At 42.3% G+C, this 23124-nt stretch overlaps 1 long non-coding RNA gene across 1 annotated transcript in view; it reads right to left on the reverse strand.

Annotated features, from left to right (window-relative positions):
- LOC106722366 overlaps window positions 1-23124 on the reverse strand; it is a 32335-nt gene that overhangs the window by 273 nt on the left and 8938 nt on the right. Inside the window, exon 2 of the long non-coding RNA XR_001358288.1 lies at window positions 19083-19125. This is a non-coding gene — a long non-coding RNA (uncharacterized LOC106722366). The remainder of the gene's footprint in view (window positions 1-19082; window positions 19126-23124) is intronic.

Genomic DNA, 23124 nt, shown 5'->3' on the forward strand with positions numbered 1-23124 from the left:
GAGAGTTGAGAGCCTAGAGAAAGTGGAGGGGGGCAGGGGGGGGACCCTGCAAAGCTCTTGCTAATCCCTCCATTTTTGTATTAAAACAATAAAGTGTTAAAATCAAAGTATCCTTACCTGCAGGGGTAGTTTTTAGAACTGCATTTAGTAATATGATTTAAAGTGTGCATATGCTGAATATTTTTTTATAACAAAAATGACACTCTCAAACACAGTGCAATGAACTATAAAGGATAAATATGGGCAGAGCTCAGTAGGGGCTTGTGTCTGCTTTGGAAGCAGCAAATAAAATATCCTTTTCTTGCAAGTGTTCACATCCTTTCCATTCTTCAAGCCCTTCAGCTATAAAAGCCATGGTCTGATTTAATAGGTTTTCTTGCAACTGAAAATAAGTGTTTTAAGTCTTTAATATGTGGCTCAGAACTGCTATTTTGTTTCTGTCATTTAGTCATGTCAAGTTCTTCACATCCCAACAACAAAGCTCAAGCAGGCAATCACTTGCCAACTTTTTCTTTTATAAAAAGAAAAGAATATTTTTCCATTCTTTGCTGCAAAAGAAAAGGAGAAGGGGGGGGGGGGAAACCAAATCCATCAATTCAGAGAAATGCAAAGACTTAGAAGCAGGGCAGGCGCAGCAGGAGAAGTGTGTTTTCATTGATGGCAAACTGACACGCATGTTTGTCAATTCCTCAAGTCTGGCCCCCTTCTTTAGTGTTAAAAAATAAGGAAAGCCTTTAGAGTGTTCCTGGTAAAGAGTGTCTGCTTCTTCACTGCCAGTATCCCTTTGTTTTTGATTATCATTTTTGCCTTGCACAGTTTGCTGCTTAAGGTAAGGATTGTCATCTTAACCTCTTCTGCTAGAAAAGCAAATGAGCACTTCTCATTAGAGTGGATGCCAATAGCATTTGATGAACCTGTTGGCAGGGACTGAATGTTCTACAGAATATTGCCTTGATGTTCAGAAACTCCATCCATTTGTAAAATGTGTGGACCTGAATTCATTCCTAATCTCAGCTGAAGTAAGTTACATATGCACCCATCTGAATTGCAACATTTTTCTCTGGTATTATTTTTCTAATCTATATTTCACAAGCTACATGTTGTGTATGAAACATTCATATTATGAGGGGAAATGCATGCAGTGCACAAACTATGAATAGTGCCAGCTCTTTTTATTTTAAAAGCTGATATTTATTTGAAGCTTTTTAACTTGGTGTTTGCTTCTTTGTTCTGGATAAAATGCTGCAAACAAGAAGGGCTGTTGAATTGGTATTAAGAAATAAAGAACATGGAGTAATTTTTATTCCTGTAGGACAGGCTTGTCCAACATGCGGCCCTCCAAGCTGTTTTCTGAGACCCGAGGTGCTGCAATGAGAAACGAAAGTAAACACTGTACTTTTGTTTTGAGGGGGTGATGTGATACCGCTTCCTGTGAGGTCTTTGAATATGGCTCGCTGGCCCACTGGGTGATAAAAAGTTCATGATCCGGCCCCACATTCAAAAAAGGTTGGACACCCCTGCTATAGGATGTAGCTAACAACCTAAGCAAATTATTATCACTATGCTGAGCCTGGGACCACTGCATACGAAGAACATCTCACCCATTCCTCTGAGGGCTGTGTGAAGCTTCGGTCCCTGATTCGATTTAGTGGACATTTGACCAAATTCAGTGACCAAATCTCTAAATCCAAATCAAGTCAGAGGGCTCTTTAATCTCTCAGAATCAAATCATAGAGATTTGGAAAGATTTGGAGATTTGAACATGGAGACAGCTTTAAATGTTTTTTCTGCTACCTCTAGGTAGCAGGGTCTCGTGAGTGCTGTGATGCATGGGGTACATCCTACAGAAGCATGAGGAGCTCCCCAGCATGCTTGGCAGCAGACCCAGAAGTGGACCACAAGCACTTCCGGTACACTTCTGGGTCTGCTGGGGAGCATGCTGTGGGTCCCCCTACATCCTCCCGGCTCAGTGACTGGTGCCTCCTGGGTCTTGGGGGGGAGGGGGGGCATCCAGGGTCCCCCCTGCAGTCAATTGCTGAGCCATGGAGGGGCACAGGAGGCCCCCCTGCATATTCCCTGGCAGACCCAGAAGTGGACCGGAAGTACTTTGCTGCCAAGCACATGGAGGGCCCCCCCACACTCCTGTGGGATGCTCCATGTGCCCCAGCATCAGAGTTCACAAGCCACTCCTGCTACCTCAGGGTAAGCAGAAAACACTTTTAAAGCTGCATCTGTGTCCGAATCACTGATTCTCCAAATCAGCATCAAATCTTCGGATTCATACTAATTGAATCAGGAACAGTGATCCAAATCAATGAACTGAATCACTGTCCCTGATTCAGGCCGAATCTGAATCCAAATCAAATAGGGCCCGCTTTGCACACCCCTAATTCCTCTCACTGTACAAACACTGAAGTCTAGGACCTTGGCAATATAGGCACTTAAGGTGGCCCTGAGTACACACCTAGAAACACCCAAGACAGTGAAAGCTGAGAACAGTATTGGAACATATTCTCAGGACCACTTTAAACCGACTGCACTGCTTTGGTTTATACTGAGCAGCCACAGTGCTTGTTAGTGATATTCCTATGCTTGGCATGGAGACAGTGGAGCTATGATCTTCTCTTGCAGGTCACAGCCACTGGACCATTGCTGACAATCACAGTGCCAAGTGTAGAACTAGAAAATGTAAGGAATAAAGCACTCACACTCCCTTTCCAAACCCCTGTGAAAGATCCCCAGTTGCTGCTCTTGTTTACCTGCTCCACAGTTTGCCTTTATATTGCATCCCATTTAGTCTCATCCTCTTTCTGACAGGGAGGGATTAATTACTCAGAAAATTCAAATGCTGGGCTTAATTAAAGACCCAAGGGGCCAAGCCACATGCTCTTCACAGAGACATAAACAAACAAACCTCTCTTACTCTATCACATGAGCTATCTAGGGCCCCCAAACCTTAACCTCACAGCTATCATGAAAGCAATCAACCAAACAAGAAAAGACCAAATATGTAACTCTCCAAGTCCCTTTACCTCCAAGTATGAGGTCCTCAGTGACACCCTTCAGAACTCCAGTTTGTTGCTTCTGCTTGTCTGTGTTCATCTAACGCTGCTTGCAATTTTTCTGAGTTACCATGGGAGGGAGAAGTAGCAAGTGTACCTAGTACTTGTTTATTTTATCTATTAGTTAGTGTCACAACCCAAAGGGTGTGATTTTTGTTTTTGTGTGCTTCGGCACTGCTAAATTGTCCCCGCTAAATTGCAGCTTCCTTGCATGGTGGAGTTTTCTGCTGCAAAAGAGAACCCCGGTGCAAGGGAGAATTTCCCGCCAATTTGAAGCTTTCTTTGCAGGGTGCATTTCTTTGTTGCAGCACAGAAATGCTCGTTGCAAAGAGTTCCCGCCATTTGTATGCTAATTCGAGTCCCATTATTGGCCAGTTCTAAATTATTCACACGTGGCGGCTAGTGATTGGCTTGCTAGCCGTATAAAAGGCTTGAGTGGTTTCCGCCCAAGTTGGAGGACTCCATGAACAAGGGAGGAGGAGACTTCACGCTGTGTGAAGATCTCCAAGCGCTGCGGATCCTTACGGACCCAGTGCATTTAAATCAGGCAACAGAGGTCTGATCAACCTCTAGCCTCTCCCCGTCGCCGAGTGCAATCCAGACGTATCCCTTCCCGTGCGCAAAAGAACTGGACCCACGAAGCCTAGCAAACTTCGTGTGAATGAGTGAGCAGAAGGACCCACAGAGCCTAGCAAACTTCGTGTGAGTTTATTCAGAGCTCTTTCGGACAAGTATTTTCTTCGGTTGAGACGACGGGCTCGCGTGTTCAGAGCCTTCAGCCGGATTGGGCTAGAGTTCACGAGTCTAGAACTCTTGTCTGCCTCTCTTCTTTCCTGTCTGTAACCGCAACTTAAGCAAGTTTTCAGCCTGCACCACTGCCATCTCGGTGTAAGTAAACAATCTTTTAAACTACCGCTATGCGTTTGTGCCTAATTCCAGCTCGATGGCCTTCCCTCTCCAACCCGGCGTGCCCGGGCTGCTGGCCACAGCCCGCGTGCAGCACGAAAAAGGGTTCGGGTCGCTCCCAGCCTGCACAGTTAGTTGCCATTTATAGTTGTTAATTATAAGTATAAAATATGAAATCTTTGGGTGTTAGGAAGTTTCTTAGGGTTTGAGAAGGAACCATATAGAATGGCTTGTGTTATTATGGCTCAGTGGGTGCATCTACAAGAGATGGTACTGCACAGTAGCAATGAATTACTGCTCAGTAACTTATTGCTACCGCTTAGCAGTGTTGCCTGACACTAACCATGTGGTGACGCTACTGTGCAGTAGCAACAAGCTTGTTGCTACTGAGCAGTAGCATGGGAAAAAAAAACGTGGCAATGGTACTGCACAGTAATGCCAGTTACTGCACAGTCATCCAGGACTTGCTCATGCATAAGCAAGTACTAAAGACCATGCAGTAGCTGGCATTATGTGCAGTACCATCACAGCACGATTTTTGTATAAGCAAGTACTAAATGACTGTGAAGTAGCAACTGTGCAGTCTACCACTCATCTAGACGTGGCCAAGTGTTATCTATAGTGCCCGCTAAAATGAAACTGAAAACATAGTTCCCATCCTAAGGAGCCATAATTATAAATAAAAATGTGACATCACAAAAAATTGTATGTTTGCATGATTTAAAAAGAGGAGGTCTTGGGTGGGGGTTGTTTTGCTTATTTGGGGTTTTTTTTGCAAATAGAAGACGGAGTGGCAGGGTATACATAATCTTTTCCTTTAAAAGCATTGTAGAATGTCCATTTCCACATAGTTTTCTCACTATGAAAATTCTTATACAAACTCTGAGTATAAAAAAAAATCCAAACTGCAGCATAAGGTGACAATAGAATCTAGTCTGGCTTGGACCCATACATGTTTATCACACCATCTGGGTTCAAGTTGGAGTAAATGGCTTCCTCTGTTACACCCACATTGCATGTGGAATGGGATTGCTGATAGAATCTTTCACCCCCAAAAATGAAGAACTACTGGAACCATTGCTGTTCTATTTGTAGTCAGACTGCAGTGAACAAATTTGTCCTGAAGCTATGGCTACTTAAAATCTTTACCTGTAGAGATTGTTCAGGAAATACAATGAATTGGACCAGTCTGTCACTGACAACAGCTATCTCTACGGCCACCAGGAGAGCAGAAGTTCTTAGTAGACTAGGTTTCCCTTGTGCAAGGTGGAATCTCAGAAGTAAATCTTTTTCTAACTTTATGACTATCTAATGTGGTAACTTGGTAACAATTCTCTTCCTTCTTTTTCCTGTTTTGATTATATCATAACAAGTGGCATTTATACCTATAATTTATATAAAATGTGTGCATTTCCTTGGAGGTAATGTAATCATTTTTTTTCCAACAGGCTAAGTTAACATCTACACAAATAAGTATAATGATTGATTGCAAAGCTGGCACCTGAACACAATGGTTAATAAGGGGGAAAATGTAATATTCCTGACCCTACTATCAATGGTACCTCATAACTATTAGAATCTCATTTACTTTCATATTGCTGAATCACCAGGGAGCAATGCTATATCAGACTGTCTGACACTTGCAACTGTTGGTATAAGAATGCTGCTTGCTATAAAATAAATCAAACCACCAGAGCATAGAAGGGACTGACTATAAATACAGCACTAATAAACCATAATTAAAACATAGTTTTCTTTGATAGCAGCATGTGAAGGGAACTAAGTCCATTTATCCTTTTCACAAACCTCACATGTGTATGTTTGCTAGCACAGCATCAGAAATCAATTACAGGTGTGGACTTCACAGTTGTCAATGAGAAGGAACTAACATCTTCAAATGCGTAACAGTATCTCATTAATTGAAGTGCCATGGCATAAACTAGGGTTTGCTCACTATTGGGTTAATTAATAAAGAATGCATCAAAATGGAGCTAAACAGTGTCAATATGCCCTTCCTTTGAACCAGGAAAATGGAATGGGGTATGGAACAAAAATGCACACAAAGTAGAGCAATCCTTGCTTATAGCATATTGTTGTGGAAACATTTCAATTTACTCCTTCATTTTAATTTAAGCTACTGGAGGGAGATTTGGGATGTTTGGATCTGACTCAAATGCAACAAAACTGATTTAAAAGTAAATTGCATAGATTTCATAGATTTCATAGACATTAGGGTTGGAAGGAACCTCAGAAGATCATTGAGTCCAGTCCCCTGCCCGAGGGGCAGGAAGTCAGCAGGGGTCATAGGATCCCAGCAAGATAAGCATCCAAATTTCTCTTGAAGGCATTCAATGTAGGTGTTTGAACCACCTCCGGGGGCAGGCTATTCCAGACCTTGGGGGCTCGGACAGTGAAGAAATTCTTCCTTATGTCCAGCCTGAAATGGTCTTGCAGGAGTGTATAACCATTCGACCTTGTCATCTCTTGGGGCACTCTGGTGAACACTCATTCCCCCAGATCCTGGTGAACACCCCTGATAAACTTATAGGTGGCCATCAGATCGCCTCTGAGTCTGTGCTTTTCCAGGCTAAAGAGTCCCATAGCTCTCAGCCTCTCGTCATAAGGTCTGTTTTCCTGATCTCTGACCATGCGCATGGCTCTTCTCTGAACTCTCTCAAGCTTCTCCACATCCTTTTTGAACTGTGGAGCCCAAACCTGGATGCAGTACTCCAGCTGCAGCCTCGCCAAGGTCGAGTACAAGGGGAAAATGATGTCCCGGGGTTTGCTTGAGAAGCACCTATGAATGCAAGCCAGCATTTTGCTCACTTTACTAGCTGCAGCATCACATTGAAGGCTCATGTTCTTCTTGTGGTCCATCATGACCCCCAAGTCTCTTTCTTCCATAGTGCTAACCAGTGTAGCACTGCCAAGCCTATAAGGATGCTGCAGGTTTTTCCTCCCAAGGTGGAGAACCTTGCATTTTTTGGTGTTAAACACCATCAGGTTCTCATCCACCCATTTGCTGAGCCTGTCAAGGTCAGCCTGGATTGCCCTCCTGTCCTCAGGAGTGGATGCTTTACCTCAGAGTTTGGTATCATCAGCGAACTTGGCCAGTCCGCTTCTGACTCCAATGTCCACATCATTATTGAAGATGTTGAACAATAGAGGTCCAAGGACAGAGCCTTGAGGGACCCCACTGGTCACAGGGCACCATGATGATAGACTTCCATCAACCACCACTCTCTAGGTCTGACCACAGAGCCAATTCCCCAGCCAGCAGATTGTGGTGGACCCGAGGCTGCAGTTGGCCAGTTTTGCCAAGAGGTGATCATGGGATACCAGATTAAAGCTTTTTTGAAGTCAAGATATATGACATCAGTCTCCTCTCCCTTGTCCAGGTGATAGGTCACCTGATCATAAAAGGAAATAAGATTGGTCAAGCAAGACCTACCTGCAACAAACCCGTGCTGGCTATCCCTCAGGATAACTTTTTCAAAGAAAATATACTTAAAATAAAGTTACACTTTAGGGTTTATCCACTAGGGCTGTGCAAAGCTTTGGTTGCTGATTTGATTTGGCAGAGATCTGGCCCAATTCAGTGGACAAATCTCTGAATCCGAATTGAATCAGGAGACCCTTTAATCTCTTTGAATTGAATTGGAACCCTCTGTATCAATTCAGAGAGATTCGGAAAGATTCATTAATTCAGGCATAGACACAGCTTTACATGTTTTTTCTATATACCTCTAGGTAGCAGGTGGCTCATGAATGCTGTGATGCTGGGGCACATGGAGTGTTCCACAGGAGTACGGGGGGAGCGGGGGTCCCAGTGCATTCAGCAGCAAACCCAGAAGTGGACCAGAAGGACTTCTGGTCCACTTCTGGGTCTGCTGGGGAGTGCATGGGGGGGGAGGGCCCCCGTACCTTCTCAGCTCAGTAACTGGTGCCTCCTGGGTCTGGGGGGTCACCCAGGGTCCCCCTGAGGCTGATCACTGAGTCAGGGGGGAATGGGGGGCCCCCAGTGCACTCCCTGGTGGACCCAAAAGTGGACCAGAAGTGCTTCTGGGACACTTCAGCTGCCCCAGCATCACAGCATTCACAAGCTGCACTGGTACCTCAAAGTATGTAGAAAAAACATTTAACATCTGTGTCTCTGTTTGAATTGCTGATTCTCTGAATCAGCATCGAATCTTCAGATTCAGATTCAGCCGAATTGAATCAAGGACAGTGATCTGAATCAACATATCGAAATACTGTCCCTGATTCGGGCTGAATCCAAATCCAAATCGAATAGGGCCTGTTTCACACACCCCAATGTCTACCCTGAAAGCTGCAGTTCAGTGTAGAGATACCTAGGCTGGCTTTAAACAAAACAAATTCAGGTACTAGACACAGTCTAGCCACAATATTATGGATTTCTACACAAGTTAATTCTCCTTATTCTCCCTACTCCTTGGCTTCTCAGGAAAACAAATTATCCATTTTGAGCCCTGTGTTGATGTTGCTGGATTGCTTCCCAAGCTGTTTGTTTAAAGTTAGGTTGTGTACCTCTATGCAGTACTACACTCTAAAGTATAAACACACCTGGTGTGTCTACATGTTGCCGTAGGGCAACATTGCTGTGGTGACATGCTTTAGTACTTCCAAAAGGCAGTACTAAAGCATGGCACAGTATGGGTGGGTACTGTGCCATACAGGTGGTACATGCTTAAATTTCCCCACTACATGGCTGTAGTGGTGTATTGTAAGTGGGGAGTGCACTGCTATAGCAATGTAGCAGGAGATCATGTGTAGACCCATGTGATCACTATGTCACTATAGTGTGTTCTATGGCAACATAGCACATAACCTTATCACCATAGGGCATTGCCCACCCTTATGAAAATGTCAGAAAAATGTCATACAAAGATTACCTCTTATTCTGTCTATACTACTGGAGAGTTTACTACTCTTTTTACTACTATTCCTATTGTGAAGCCAAGACATTTTTCAGGAAGTGAACCACAATCAATGTTCCCTCTAAAATGTAGTGATCTGTGAGCTCACCTCTTCGGTCCGTGAGCATGCCACTTTGGTCCGTAAGCCCACCACTTTGGTCCCATCTCCCCCTTTTGCTAAACCTGAATCTGTACTATGCTAAGCCTAATAGACTAGAATCCTCATGTAATGGATCCTCATGCAATGGATTTTACAATAATCCTTCAAGCACAAGACTAGGGGCTGGGGAGCAGAGCAGGTCCCTGAAGCCAGTAATGGGGACTCCCCATTCATGATGCAGAAATCTTATGTCATGGTTAGACAAAATGTTTTGGGTAAATGTGATATAATTTACCCAAAGCACTTTGTCTGCCTATGTACTTAGACTAACACAGTTGTAACCAGCACCCCCAAACAACATCATGGTTAGGAATGATTCCTTTTGCCTGCTCCTTTTCCTCTGATGCAGACCCAGGTTCTGCACCATCCTGCTGTACCCCGCACACCTGACATCTAGGGAATCCAAATTCTGCATATGTCCTTGCTCCAGGAGTGAGGAGGCACATGGACTCCAGGCTGGGGAGTGGAGCAGTTCACCGGAGCCGGCAGAGCCCAGCCCCTGCCCCTGCCTCACCTCCAGGACTGAGGAGGCACATGGCATTGGGGCTGGGGAATGAAGCAGTTTCCTGGCAGCAGCCCCCAGCCCCAGCCCCCACCTCTGGGAGTAAGGAAGCACATGGCCTCAGGGCTGGGGAGTAAAACATCTCCCCGGCACCTACAGAGCCTGCGCCAGCCTCCACCTCACCTCTGGGAGTGAGGAGGCACATGGCTTTGGGGCTGGGGAGTGAAGCAGTTTCCTGACGGCAGCCCCCAGCCCCCGCCCCTGGGAGTGGGGAGGCACTCCAGAAATGAGGAGAGACCATGCCAACCCCTTGCCCCCACCTTGCCTTGCAGTGCCGCAGCCCAACTCCTTCCTGGACTGGTGCACAGTGTTAATAAGTTAGTGTGTGGCACTGTATTAAATTGTGCATGGCCACATATGCACGCAACTTGGAGGGAACCTTGACCACAATTTTTATGGCTTTTGTCTTATCCTCAAAACTGTTAATTTTGAGAGGTAGATCCTTACTATTAGCTAAATAACAAAAAGCCAGAAAGATTACATGTTGCCCTAAACCTCAGACTCCTTATTAGGTATGTGTAGCAGGGACCTTGGTGCTCCCTGCTACCTTAATCTTAGAATCATCAAATAAAAGGACCAGAAGGAACCTGTAAAATCATCAAATCCAATCCCCTGCCATGGGCAGGAGCTAATTGAGTTCAAAGAAACTCCACAAGGTGCTTGTCCAGCCTCCTCTTGAACTACTCCAGGGATGGTGACTGCAGCACCTCTGCTGGGAGTGTGCTCCAGATTCTAGTTACCCTTATGGAGAAGTTTTTCCTTATGTTTAGCATAAATTTTTCCTCAACTAGCTTGTGCCCATTGGAACTCGTCCTCCCAAGGGGTACCTTTCTGAAGAGCTGCTCCCCTAAATCTTAGTGTTCACTCTAATGCATGCCAGAGTTCTATTTGCCCTATTGGCAACTTCATCACATTGATGACTTAAAGTCATCCTTTGGTCAATTGTCACCCCCAGGTCTCTTTCAGATGCAGTGCCAGCCAGTTATAGTTATGGTGAAGGTTCTTCCTACCCAGATGAAGGGCCCAGCCCTTTTCCCTGTTGAACCTCATCTGATTGTGCTCTGCCCATAGGAACAGCCTGTCAAGGTCATCCTGGATACGTGCCCTGCCCTCAGAAGTGCCTGCAGTCCCCCACAGGTTGGTGTCATCTGCAAACTTAATCATTGCACTTCCCACTCCCTCATCCAGGTCATTAATAAAGATGTTAAAGAGTACAGGCCCAAGCACTAATCCCTGGGGACACCACTGGAGATGACCTTCCAGGATGAGGCCACCCCATCAATTACAACTCACTGGTGTTGGCCATTAAGCCAGTTACCAACCCATCTCACCATAGCCTGATCTAGGCCAGTACCCTCCAGTTCAAGTGAGAGAATCTCATGGAAAACAGTATCAAAGGCCTTGCTGAAATCTAGGGAGACAACATCCACCTCATGCCCCATGTCTAATGGTTAGTTACCTGGTCATAAACGGACATCAGGTTTGTTAGGTATGACCTCCCTCAACAAAGCCCTGCTGGTTCTTTCTTAGTACCCCACCATGACAAGCTTGTGGTTGATGGTTTTCTTGATGATTTTTTCATCAAGTCTTTCAACTTGTAAATTTAGCAAACCTGAACTGTAAGTCATTTAGAAAATAAAAAAAAAACCCATAGAACTTTAATGCCAAATGTATAGAATCTCTTCAAAAGAGCTGATTAAATAACTTTATAAAATATGATGTTTAGTATTTTGGGCATTTTTATCAAACAATTTTGTAATGTAGACATTAGTGAAAAACTTTCCACATGGGAATAATAGTTATAGAACAATTTATCCAGCTTCATTTTCTAATTCAGAAAATAGCATATTTTTAGGTTATTTATGATCCATACCAAGCAAAATCAAGCAATATATGTTGTATTGGTCACTGCATCTTGCAGGTACAATGTCCCAAGAGAAGAAATGTATCATTAAAGATGCAGTAAGTCTTGATTTGATTTCCTGGCCAGTCATGGTTTGTGGCATTGACTTATTATTATACATATGTATTTTCATGTGACTTACTAGAGTGCTTTCTTAATGTTTACACAAGGAAGTAAGACAATAGCTCCTTTAAAACTGGGCAAGCAAATAAAGGTATTTGTATGCATTTGACAGAAAATACAGCTACACCTCAGGCACTAGATATTTGATCTAGCCTTACATTAGGTAAGTTGGATAATTCTATCAATGCTAACTATCAATATAAGCAAGGAGTGAAGATATTTATTCAGGTTCTTGGAGGAGTTTCGCAGCCCACACCGAGTTCCATTTTGCTATAACTATGCTGCTAGCAATACACCACCTAATCAGTTTAAAGTTAGGTCAGGTATCTCCATGTGAGCTTCAATCACAGCAGTGACAACAGTATAAACATATCTTGAAGCAAAAGGGATAATGAGTCCTTTAAAAATAACTTTGTTACTTTCAGTGAATATGTTACTAAGCAGATTCATGAAAAATAATAGCATTTTATTTACACAGATATAAAAATGTAAGAGAGCAAACCTTTTTATTTTTTGGAAAATTACGTAAAGTGAAAATTGTATGACAGTTACACAAAGTAAAATGATGAGGATGATTTATAAACCCCTCAAAAATAGGTTCATAGTATAAGTGCTGACAAAGTAGTAACTACAGTGACCCAGTTAATACTGTCATAAGAGGATACTTATATTCCTCTGCTGATAAATGTCAGAACAAGTTTTAGAATGACATTATTAACACTTTAATTTAATGTACCTAAATCACTATACAAGTGAATCTGGTCTCTGCATGCATGGTGAAAAAAGAATTAGGTCAATTGTGATTATACTACATATATCAATTTGTTAAATTAATCCCAGATTTGTTATTGCAGTCTCCTTGGAGGGATATTATGTGGTTTTCTGCTACTATTTATTTTCTAAATGTACAGATCCCAAATGATCCACAAATCAGCACATATATGTATATGTATCGGGGTAGAATTCTCTCTCCTTTTCAGTGTCTACATGGCAGTTTTTTAACTAAATAAGTGCAAAAAAAGCCATTTAAACAGAGGTAGTAAGTCTTCTTCCCTGAAAGTGCGGGTTTGAAATGAGCGTGCTTGTTAGGCTACACACTGGCCAAACACATACACTTGTGGTTGTACACTGGTATCTATGGTCTGCAAATATAGGCAGTTCGAAATGCATGACTAGTGATTGTTAGATAGAGAAAGGAGAGAAGGAACCCCCATCTTTTAGCCCCAAACAGTGGAGTGGTTATGTTACCTGTACAGGAATCTGGAGAACCCATGGGTATTGAGCTAGAAAACAGCGGAGGTCTAGTCTGAACTTTTCCTTCCAGTGGGATACACGGTTTCTCATGGTACTGTTCTCTTTTTTATTTTATTCAAACAGTGCAATGGACAGTGCTTCAGTTTCACAAAAAACACCAGAGAACTGCTTGGCTGATGACAAGCCTGTGATGTGGTAGTTGGTGAGCTACACTGGGAAGTTAGAGCAATGACAGTTTAAACCCTCTCTAGGTAAGGAGACTATAGAACCTGGATCTTGCACTTCCTGGGTGAGAGTGTCCTATCCACTTAGTTAATGAAGCTAAAGCATGGGATGGGCCTCCTCCTCCTCAGTTTTACTTCTACATGTACACATGCCCAAAGAATAAAGAGTGGATCCACTCTTTGTGGCAAGGTAAGTGGCTAGAAAACTGGTACTTAGATGGGAAAAGGAAAACAGAAGTTCACCTGTGCCTTACACATCTAGCGTGATCTGGTTTAAACTAGATTAATATGGACTTTGATTATTCTGAGCCACCTTCTTTCCTAGAATGCTTGTCATGCCTCACTCCATCATGTTTGTTTGAGCATTCTTGGAGCACAAATTCAGAATACAAGGTTTTTTTGGTGTATTTTTAAATGCCTTTATTCCCCAATATTTAGCTCATGACACAAATCATACATAGTAAAATATTCTATATTTATTTCAGAGTGTATGGGCTTTTATGCAACTACTGAGGAAATGCAAGATGATATTGACTTATAAATAATCGGACCATTCTTACTTTAAGATCCCTGGTTTTCCGTGGTATAGCCATGCTGTCTCTTACTTTATAATTAGATTTGAAGTTGTTCAGGGCCAAAACTGTCTTTTTGTTATATGCAAATACCTATCAAGTGAACTTTGGCCTCTAGGCACTTCTACAAAACATCAAAGTAACTTGACAAAATGGAAACAATAAAATAGCTTCTGATGAATTCCCTCAAGAAACAAGTAAGGGAGGTGCTGGAACAGGTGGATAGGTTCAGAAGCATCTGCAAGCGTGAGGCCTTCATTGACTCAATGCACAAAAAGATACCCCACATAATGGAAGAGGAACACACAGAGAACGCATTGGAAGACACAGGAGACACAGGTACTTAGGAATGTGGAAGATGGAAGCTTGTCACCTTGGGCAACATACAGCATTCCTTTTCTGAAACCTGTGGCTGCCCAGCTGAAGACCAGTTATGAAGCCCTGGCATTGGATGAGGAGTCTACTCCAGTGGCAGGAGAGGTAAAACCATGCAGCCCTAGGGGTGGATGAATGGAGGCCACTGCTGCCTTGAAGCAGCAGTGACTGGTAGTTGTTGTTGACTCTCCTATGGGGCACAGAGGCACCCATTTGCCCACAACTGAGACATCATGGAAAGGTTGCTTTGACTAGTGTCCCATGCTGCTCATCCATGTGGGCACTGAAGATACTGGCCAGGGTGATCTTGAACAGACTACATGGTGCAAGGGTGAAGGGAACAGGGACTTAGGTGGTGTTCTCATTGATCCTTCCAGTCAAGGGTAAAGGCCCTTAAGGTGGCATTTGATAATAGTCCTCAAATATCTGAAAAACAATTATAGAGAGGATGGAGACAGGCTTTTCTCTGTGGCTCTAGGGGACAAAACTAGAAGTAATGGTCTCAAGCTGCAGGGTGGGGGGGGAACTTTGTTGGAGTTGAGGAGGAACTTTCTGACTATGATGGTGGTTGAAGCATTGGAACAGACTACCTAGAAAAATTATGGAATCTCCATTCTTGAAAAATGTCAAGAGTAGACTGGACAGACACTTGGCTGGGATGATTCTGCCTTGAGCAGGGGCATGGATTAGATGACCTTGTGAAGTCTCTTCCAGCCCTGCTTTCCTATGATCCTATAGTACTGAATATGGGGCAAACACCAATAAATAAAGCAGGGAGAGAGGAGAGGATAAAAAGAGTTAGGAGGAGAGAGGGAGTTATCCCTCAGAGATTCACACAAGAGCCACTGAATTATTGTGTTGTGTAAGGACTTATGTTGTACAATGCCGATTAATTAGACTTCAGACACTGATGCTTGTACAGTAGTAGGTTCACCATTTATGGATCATTGAACTATACATTCAGATATGGCGTATGTAATAGGATCCACCTCCAGACCCATGGCTGTGATGCCCCTTAGTACTTACTCACTCTCTCCCCAGGGCTACTGCTAGGGAGGACAGCTAATCATGTTTCTCACCTTTCCTCCCCAGGGCTACTGCTTTGCTCTTATCTGCCATGTCTTGATGGAAATTTTATATAAATTTGGAAGGCTGCATTCAGAATACCTGAGTGAATCTGTAGGGGTCTCACTCTATCCTGTTCATCATTGAGCCAGCCCACACTGGCCCAGTCTTTGCCTCTGAGTCTAAGCAGGACATATCTCCCCTTTACTGACCTCTAGTGGCCCACTCCCACAAAGTCCTGGAGAGTCATTAGGATCCACTCCCCCTCAATACAGGGATGTGAGCCTTCAAATTCAGTAATGCAATACATGCCCACCTGCTGGACATGTTCAGCAGCCTCCCATCTCTCCTACTACTGCCCCTGGTGGCCAACACAGACTAAGAAAACAGAAATTTAGCTTTTTGCTGGTATCTCTCTAGTACTGCAGAGCTCTTCAGTTGATCCTAGCATGGACCAAACTGACCCTCTCCTGCCCTGGAGCTGGATTTATGCATCTTAGGCCCACTACTTCTTCCCATAAAAAATAAACAAACAAGGGCTGAGACCTTTATTGGGTTAAGAGCCCCTATTACAGTATATCCTTTATAAATAAGGTCATGTATGTCTTTATTTGCTACATGCTATCTAAATTCTCGACCCTATATATGTATATAATTTCACATGCAACAAATGGTTGATTAACCTCAGAGCACGCATATAGTATTCCATTGCTAGTTGCAGAAATTTCCTGTTTGTAGGATTTCAAGTGTTTACCATTTGGGAAAGAAATTAAAGCAAGACTTAACCTCTAAGTATTCACATAATTTGGCATCATTAATCTGGAACTGCCTGTAAGACCTTGTTACAGAGAACCTTGAGGTACTTCATTACTTTCCATCACTAATAAATATCATTTGTAGTGCCAGTGGCAGAGTTCCTAGATCTTGTAAAATGGTTAAGGTCATATATACAGAAAGCTAGAGGGCTTAATGCAGAGAAGGATTAGTCAGTCTTAAATGAGTCTGATAATCACGGGCTATCCTCTACAATATTGTGGAATGCAACACAGAACAGAAAACATAATTCAAACAATTTACCATAATTGTAACCCTTAATTGAGGAGAGGCCATGGCCCAGGACTCCAAGATAAATAAATGTTCTTCAATTATTCATTCAGCTTCTACACATCACTTCATATCCTTCATGTCCAAAGCCCAGAAAATAATTTTCAAGACAAGGAAGTTGTTCTAAGTTTTTGTGGTTATTAGTAGTATCATGAATATTAAAGACGACTACTTAGTTTCCATTTTTTATTAAACACATGTCCTTTGTGAGCAAAGATAAGTTCATCCAGCAGGGGGAGGGGGAAAGAAAAAAGAAACGAAGTGGGAAAGAAAAAAGGGAGAGAGAAAAGCAAAAGGAAAAAAAATGGAAAAAGGAAAGAGAAAGGAGAAGCTAGGTTGAGTGGGTACATAGGTGACTTATAAGCCTGATCTTTGCCTTCAACAGTCTGCTGCAGCAGAGACAGGAGAGCGATGAGAACTGGATATGGGAGGTTTTTTCATTCATGGCCATGTTTCTTCACTTCTTCTGCCACACATTGCTATTCAAAGGCCAGTGCTCCGTTCTGGATTGATGACCTCCAGGATGGATGTTCATGAGCGATTTGCTCCCATGACTTTGGGTCGATGTTATAACTCTTTAGGGACACCTTTAGGGTGTCCTTGTACTGCATCTTTGGTGCGCCACAAAAGTGTACTCCACTTGACAACTTGCTGTTGAAGATTTTCTTTGGAAGGCGAGTGTCAGGCATTCTTGAAAGGTGGCCAGCCCATCTTAACTCTGCCATTTTCTGTAGGGTGCAAATACTGGGGAGAGCCGATCTTCTGAGTACTTCAGTGTCTGGGATCTTGTCCTCCTGCTTGATCTTTAGTAACTTTCACAGGCAACACAGGTGGAAGTGGTTTATTCTCTTGGCATGATGCTGGTAGATGATCCAGGTTTCACAAGCATATAGGAGGGCTGAGAGAATGATGGCTTTGTAAACCTTCACTTTCCTCAACATTCTGATGCCTCTGCAGTCCCAGACCGACTTACAGAACCTGCTGAAGGCTGTGCTGGCTTTCACTAGTCTCTCATTGACTTCATCGTTGATGTGGAGAGTAAGGGAAAGTGTGCTGCCTAGATAGACAAACTTGTCAACCATCAACAGTTGTTGGCCTTTAACTGAGATGTGCCTGGCACAACATCTTACTTAAAGACCAACCACACAGGTTGAAACATCACTTTTATTGAAAACTAGGCACCTGCACCTAGTTTTCAATAAGCACCCTTAATATGTATGATTTTCAGCAGGCCACAGAAATATTTTGCTTCAATACACTATGATGGTGCTTCACTCCCATTCTCCTCTATGGGCCACACTCTCCGTTTTGGTTTTTGCCTCCCATGATGCAGTATGCATGCAAGTGTCATTAGGGATCCCTTTTCCTCATCAAGAGATGAGATCATAGTCCACCATGGAGCCAGCTACAGACAAACTTTGGAAACATCAAGGGCCCAATTGGTAACCGTCATAAAGCACTGTGACAGCAGTCCAGAAATGAAATTTTTCAGAGGCAATTTTTTTCAGCTTTTGATTGTCATAAACTAAAAATTCCCTAAAAAATGCTTTCAATTTTCTGCCAAGCTCTGTTTGGACTACTAGAAGTCAAAATAAAATCCAAGGTGCTTATGCATGGAATAAGTTTTTTGGTGTTTTCTCAAATTCCTTCTTCTGTTCACTCTCAGTATATACATTTTATAAATATTTAGGTATATTTATAATTTATCCAATTCATAAATTAATTTATGCACACAAATATAATCGTACATACTTGGTACACTTTATGTGAATTTACATGTATATATATTATATGCAATTTTTTCTCATATGTAAGTGCTTTTATATAACACACACTGTGATATATTAAAATAACAAATTGATAATATATATAGGGAATATATTATGTATACTTAAAGTGATTTGTAAATGTATTGTATATTTCAAATGCAATAAACCTAGGTAGAAAGTACTAAATCTTCCATTCATGCAATAATCAAACTTATATGAGAAAAAAATTGAAAAAGGGTTATGACAGTCAGACCTTTTCCACAAATTGGAATAAAAGAGGACAGATTTTTGTTGCTGATTTCCTTTATCACATTCATTAGAGCAACATTTTCTCTTTAAACTTTTAAATATCATGACAGTTTTATTAGAATGTGTATTTCCCAGCATAGAAATCTTTAGTATAGTCTGTTTGGTGATAGAAAGTGGATTAGGGACATTCAGGCAAAACTGAATCAGTATTTAAAGCAATAGATTTGGTCGTTATAATTTTCAGGGAGGGGCAGAAATGTAATTTTTGATATTTTTACTCTTTCAGGATGATCCTTTAGCTTTATTTATTTTTACTTCTAGAGATATCACAAACTTCAAGTTGAATGAAACTGGAAAAGTTTGACACAAATGGCTCATTGTGAATGATTGTAGCAGACTCCAAAGAGGACTGCATACTCAGTGAGATGGGTGATCCCTAATGACACTTGCAGATACACATAGCTTGAATTCATATTATTTGGTGGTACATTAACATACAATTTAAGTTCTATGTGTATAGCTACACACACACACACACACACACATCCCCATAGTCTCATCTATATCATATTTATATTTATGAATATGTATAGAATAACAAAGGCAAGATATGTCTTGTAAAGCATTCCTTTATAAGGTGGAATTTAATATAAAGCTCAAAGAAGCACATATTCTAATTATACTATAAAAGCTTTCAGTTTTGTTTCTCAAGTTATGGTGAGCCCCCTTTGCAACATGCTAAGTGCTCTATATGTGTTTAGCAAAGCTTTTTATAAAACAACTAACTCCACAATTATAATATTTTAAAGATACTGACCTGCATTAGAGTAGATTAGTCCTTCAAGAGGAAGCAGTTCACTCTGTTGAAGAAGCCCAATGATTGGCATTTAAACAAATAAGTGTCCCACTAGAACCTTGAATCCCAAAAGAGAGAGCAGAGAGGGGCAAAATCTGGGTGAAGGAGCAGTTGAGGTAGGACACAAGCTGGGAGCTGAACTGTTCTGCTACCAAGAAGTACAGTGCTGGAGCCAGAGCCCAAGAGCCCTTCCTGCACCTGGAAGAGGGCCAAAGAATTTTATTTGTGTAGCAAGCCTTGGGGGGGGGTCCACCACCCTGGCACCTGGTGCCCCCCACCTGGTCCGACCCACCTGCAGGCTCTTTCCCAGCTTCACATCACCTCCAGTCTGTCACCTGCAATGACTTTGATGCTATCTTTTGGGTTTATTGGGGAGCCAGTCTCTGGGGCCAGGAACCTTCATGGTTCCCTCAACAATTGGCTGTACCTTCATGGCTAGGTCCACCCTGTACTTGGGGTCTATGCTAACCCCTTAAGTACTTCCCCTTTAAAAGGAGTGCTCCTGCAGGTTTCCAAGGAGTTTCAGCCATCCTAGCCTTAGCTCACTTTTTCTGGCCCCATCCTCAGATTTGGTTCACTGTTAAGAACTCAGCTTCTGGACACTGGCCCTGACTTGGCCCTCCTGGAACTCCAGTTTCACTCCACCAAATTCAGTCCCTCTAGCTTGTGGCTGGCTAGCTCCTGTTGCTAACAGTAGGGAATGCCTCCCAGGCACCTCCACCCATGACCTACTCTTCCTCTGTAGCCACAACCTGGTCCTCTGGTTGAAAAACTCTGGAACCAAACAACAACCTATCTGGTCCTGACTTAAACCCCTCTGAGACTCAAGCTCTGCTTCTCAGGCCAGGGATTCTGTCCTTTGACAGCCAGGGTAAGACTCCCTTTTCATGGTCAGGGACTGGATTTATATGTCCAAGCCCAGACTTCTGACCATATGACCAGACTGCCTGCACCCAGGTGTCATTTGCTGCTAATTACCATTGACAGCTTGTCCTTCTTAGTCCACCTGTGCATCTACTACTCGCTGCCATTTCTATCCCCAAGTTCCCTGAACTCCCACACCTTCCCAATAACAGGGCAGGAATTCCCTGTTACAGTTCATTTTGTTACAGGTGTTACTGTTCATTTATTTGGTTGTTGTTCAAAAACTGAGTATTTCTTTGGAAGAATAGCTGAGGAGCTCCTCAGGAAACCAGCCTGTAGAAACCAACAGGCTGAAACACTCGCTTGCATGGCCACTGTGATAATTTTATAGAATCCAGTCCTAGTTCTATGGTCTTAAAGATTGTGTTGATAGAAACATATTAACATATTGATTATGTTATTATAACCTGAAAAAAAGACTAGGTAATAAATTTCAGTCTGTTCATCTTCCGCTATTAGTAGAAGGAAAATAAGCTTGCTATAGCAAATGCTGTTTGTTGCATTATTGTTCTCACATCGTTTCTGTATTGGTTGCCTTATTGGTCAAGCACCCCTTATGTTAGGATGCCAAAATCTAGGTCTCTGGCTTTTTACATCTGAAAGACGTGTGTCAAATAAGAGTAAGAATTAGATTGCAAGATTGCAAGTTGAAATGTAACATGTTTTTAGACTTAAAGAATATTGATTCACTAACAGAAAGCAGGCCATCTGCAAAGCTTTACATGCTCGCTCACACACACACACTTTAAAGCTATAATGAAATAGAAGTCAAAAGAAAAGCATAGATAAATTAATATTGCTAATGAAAAAGAACAGTAATATAGGGACATAAAAGGCAGAATTGGCTATGTCTACACATGAGCTTTAATGTGTAGTAGCCTGTTTTATTAGGCATTAAAGCATCATGTAAAAAAAATATGCAATTATGCCAATGCTCAATAAAATAGACTACTGAACATTAAGAGTCACTTTAAAAATGTGCACTTATGGTACAGCGCATTAGGGCAGCCTAATGCACATTTATTTAGAGAGCTCTGAGAGCCTCTTTAATTAAAGCACCCAGATCGCCATGTGTATCAACATCCCCATGCTGAAAAATGGCAGAGGGGGCACTTTAACTAAAGCTCATTGAACAAGCTTTTGTTAAAGTGTCCCTGCCACCATTTTTTAGTGTGGGGATCCTGGTGTACATGATGCTGATGTCTGCTGGAGCATGGGAATCTGCTTGGAGTGTGGTAATTACCATGCTCCAGCAGACTCGATTAATAACAGCATGTCAAAGCAGCCTCACTGGATGTGTACAGGCAACAGGAAGCATTAAATTTAATGTGCACCTGTAAGACACACCCTCCATGTACCTAAAACATCATTGTTCAGACATGTAAATGACATTTGGGGCACTTCCACGGAGATTCCATTATCCATGCACCATGGACACACGAACATATGTGCATATATTGTGCATATTTAGTAGGCTGTGCTTTGGCTATGTGAACCTACTTAGTGCGCACACACAACGTCACAAAATTGGACGTGGACAAAATCCCCCAACTAAGGGTGTTAATTGCCAAGGGAGGAGATCTACAAATCCATGTTTTATCCTCAGTATCTGAATGGTTAGGAATCAAAAAGCTAGAGATCAAGATCCTAGGCTCCCCTCATGCAGAGAACACGTACACCTGCTTTTCTCCAGCTCCTCACTAGTGTTTTAACCACCCAACCATAAGTGAGGCATTATTCAGTGCCCTCTCCAACTCCACTTTTGAAGCTGGCGCCACTGGTCAGCCAAGAGAATGAGAGATATATGGCTAGAAAGATACATGGAGAAAAAGATCAAGATAAAGCATGTGTGTATTGATAAATGGTTGCTACTCTGAAAGGGAGTAGTTACTGATTCTAGACTGGACCATTGCTCCAAAGTGGGCAGCAACTTCTGACTACTCTATCCATTTTATCCAAATCTTAAATGCAAGGTGCAGTGGCTCAATGCCAAAAGGTGCACTAAAAATAAGGACCTGGATAATGCCTGACCTGTGATGTGGGATTAGAATATTGTACAGTGAAGTCAGAGAAATACAGGTTCAAATCCCTTAAATGACAGGCCAAAATCCAGGTCTCCACTTTTCTGGACAAATACCTGAATCACTTAGATATCGTGGCTGAAACATGGGAGGGTTCTTCGCCCATGGGGCTTAACATCAGCATACGTGTGCATAGATTCCCAGCCAATGCATAGCTTCCTGGGCAGGCACTGTATGCATACATATGTTTACATGTCTACATCATACAGGTAATAAAATTGCAAATTGTATACAAGTATCCAAAACAACACTTGCATTGAGGTAGTGCCAATTAGGTGCATCGGCACAAAATGGCTCATTACTGATCCATCATACCAGCTATTTTAGTATTCTAACACATTTCTACTTTTGGTTCCCACTCTTCTTCCATTCTGTCTCACCATTCCAAAACCAACTCTGAATGTTTCTAGTAACTATCCACCCCTGCTTCAAAGTACCTCATAAATTATAATTTATCATTGGCCTTAGATTGACTTGGACTGACTTCCCATTGAACACCTTGAAGAGGGAATTACTTTGTAAATATGTGAATTAAACTGAAAAAACTTGACTTCACATTGGATGCGACTGTTTTTCCATCCCTCTGCTGTGTTTTGTATGACAGTGATTCTTAACCTTGGACCTTTCAAGGTTGCCATGAGGTGCCATGTAATGTCAGCACCGTTAAGTGTTCAAATCATGATTCACAAGATTAACCCAAATATTTCAAATAGGAATCTCTAACCTTTTGTGGTCTTTCTGCATTCTTTCCAATGCAACAATTGTTCTATTTTTTTCCTTAGACATAAACAAGTGAAAACTAAGAACTGGAATCTTCTGAGGAGTCCCTTGAGTCTAACAAAGATTGCCTTAAGTCTAAAATGGTGTGTCATGAGTTTAGAATGGTTAAGACCCACCGGTATATGGTGCCTACTTATATCTCAGTCTGCAAGGTTCTGAGCTTCTCCTGTATGGTATGAACATTAAAAGGTAAACCTGAAGAGGGGGAAAATACACAA

This window comes from Alligator sinensis, unplaced genomic scaffold (assembly GCF_000455745.1).
Source record: "Alligator sinensis unplaced genomic scaffold, ASM45574v1 scaffold528_1, whole genome shotgun sequence".
Taxonomy (NCBI): Eukaryota; Metazoa; Chordata; order Crocodylia; family Alligatoridae; genus Alligator; species Alligator sinensis.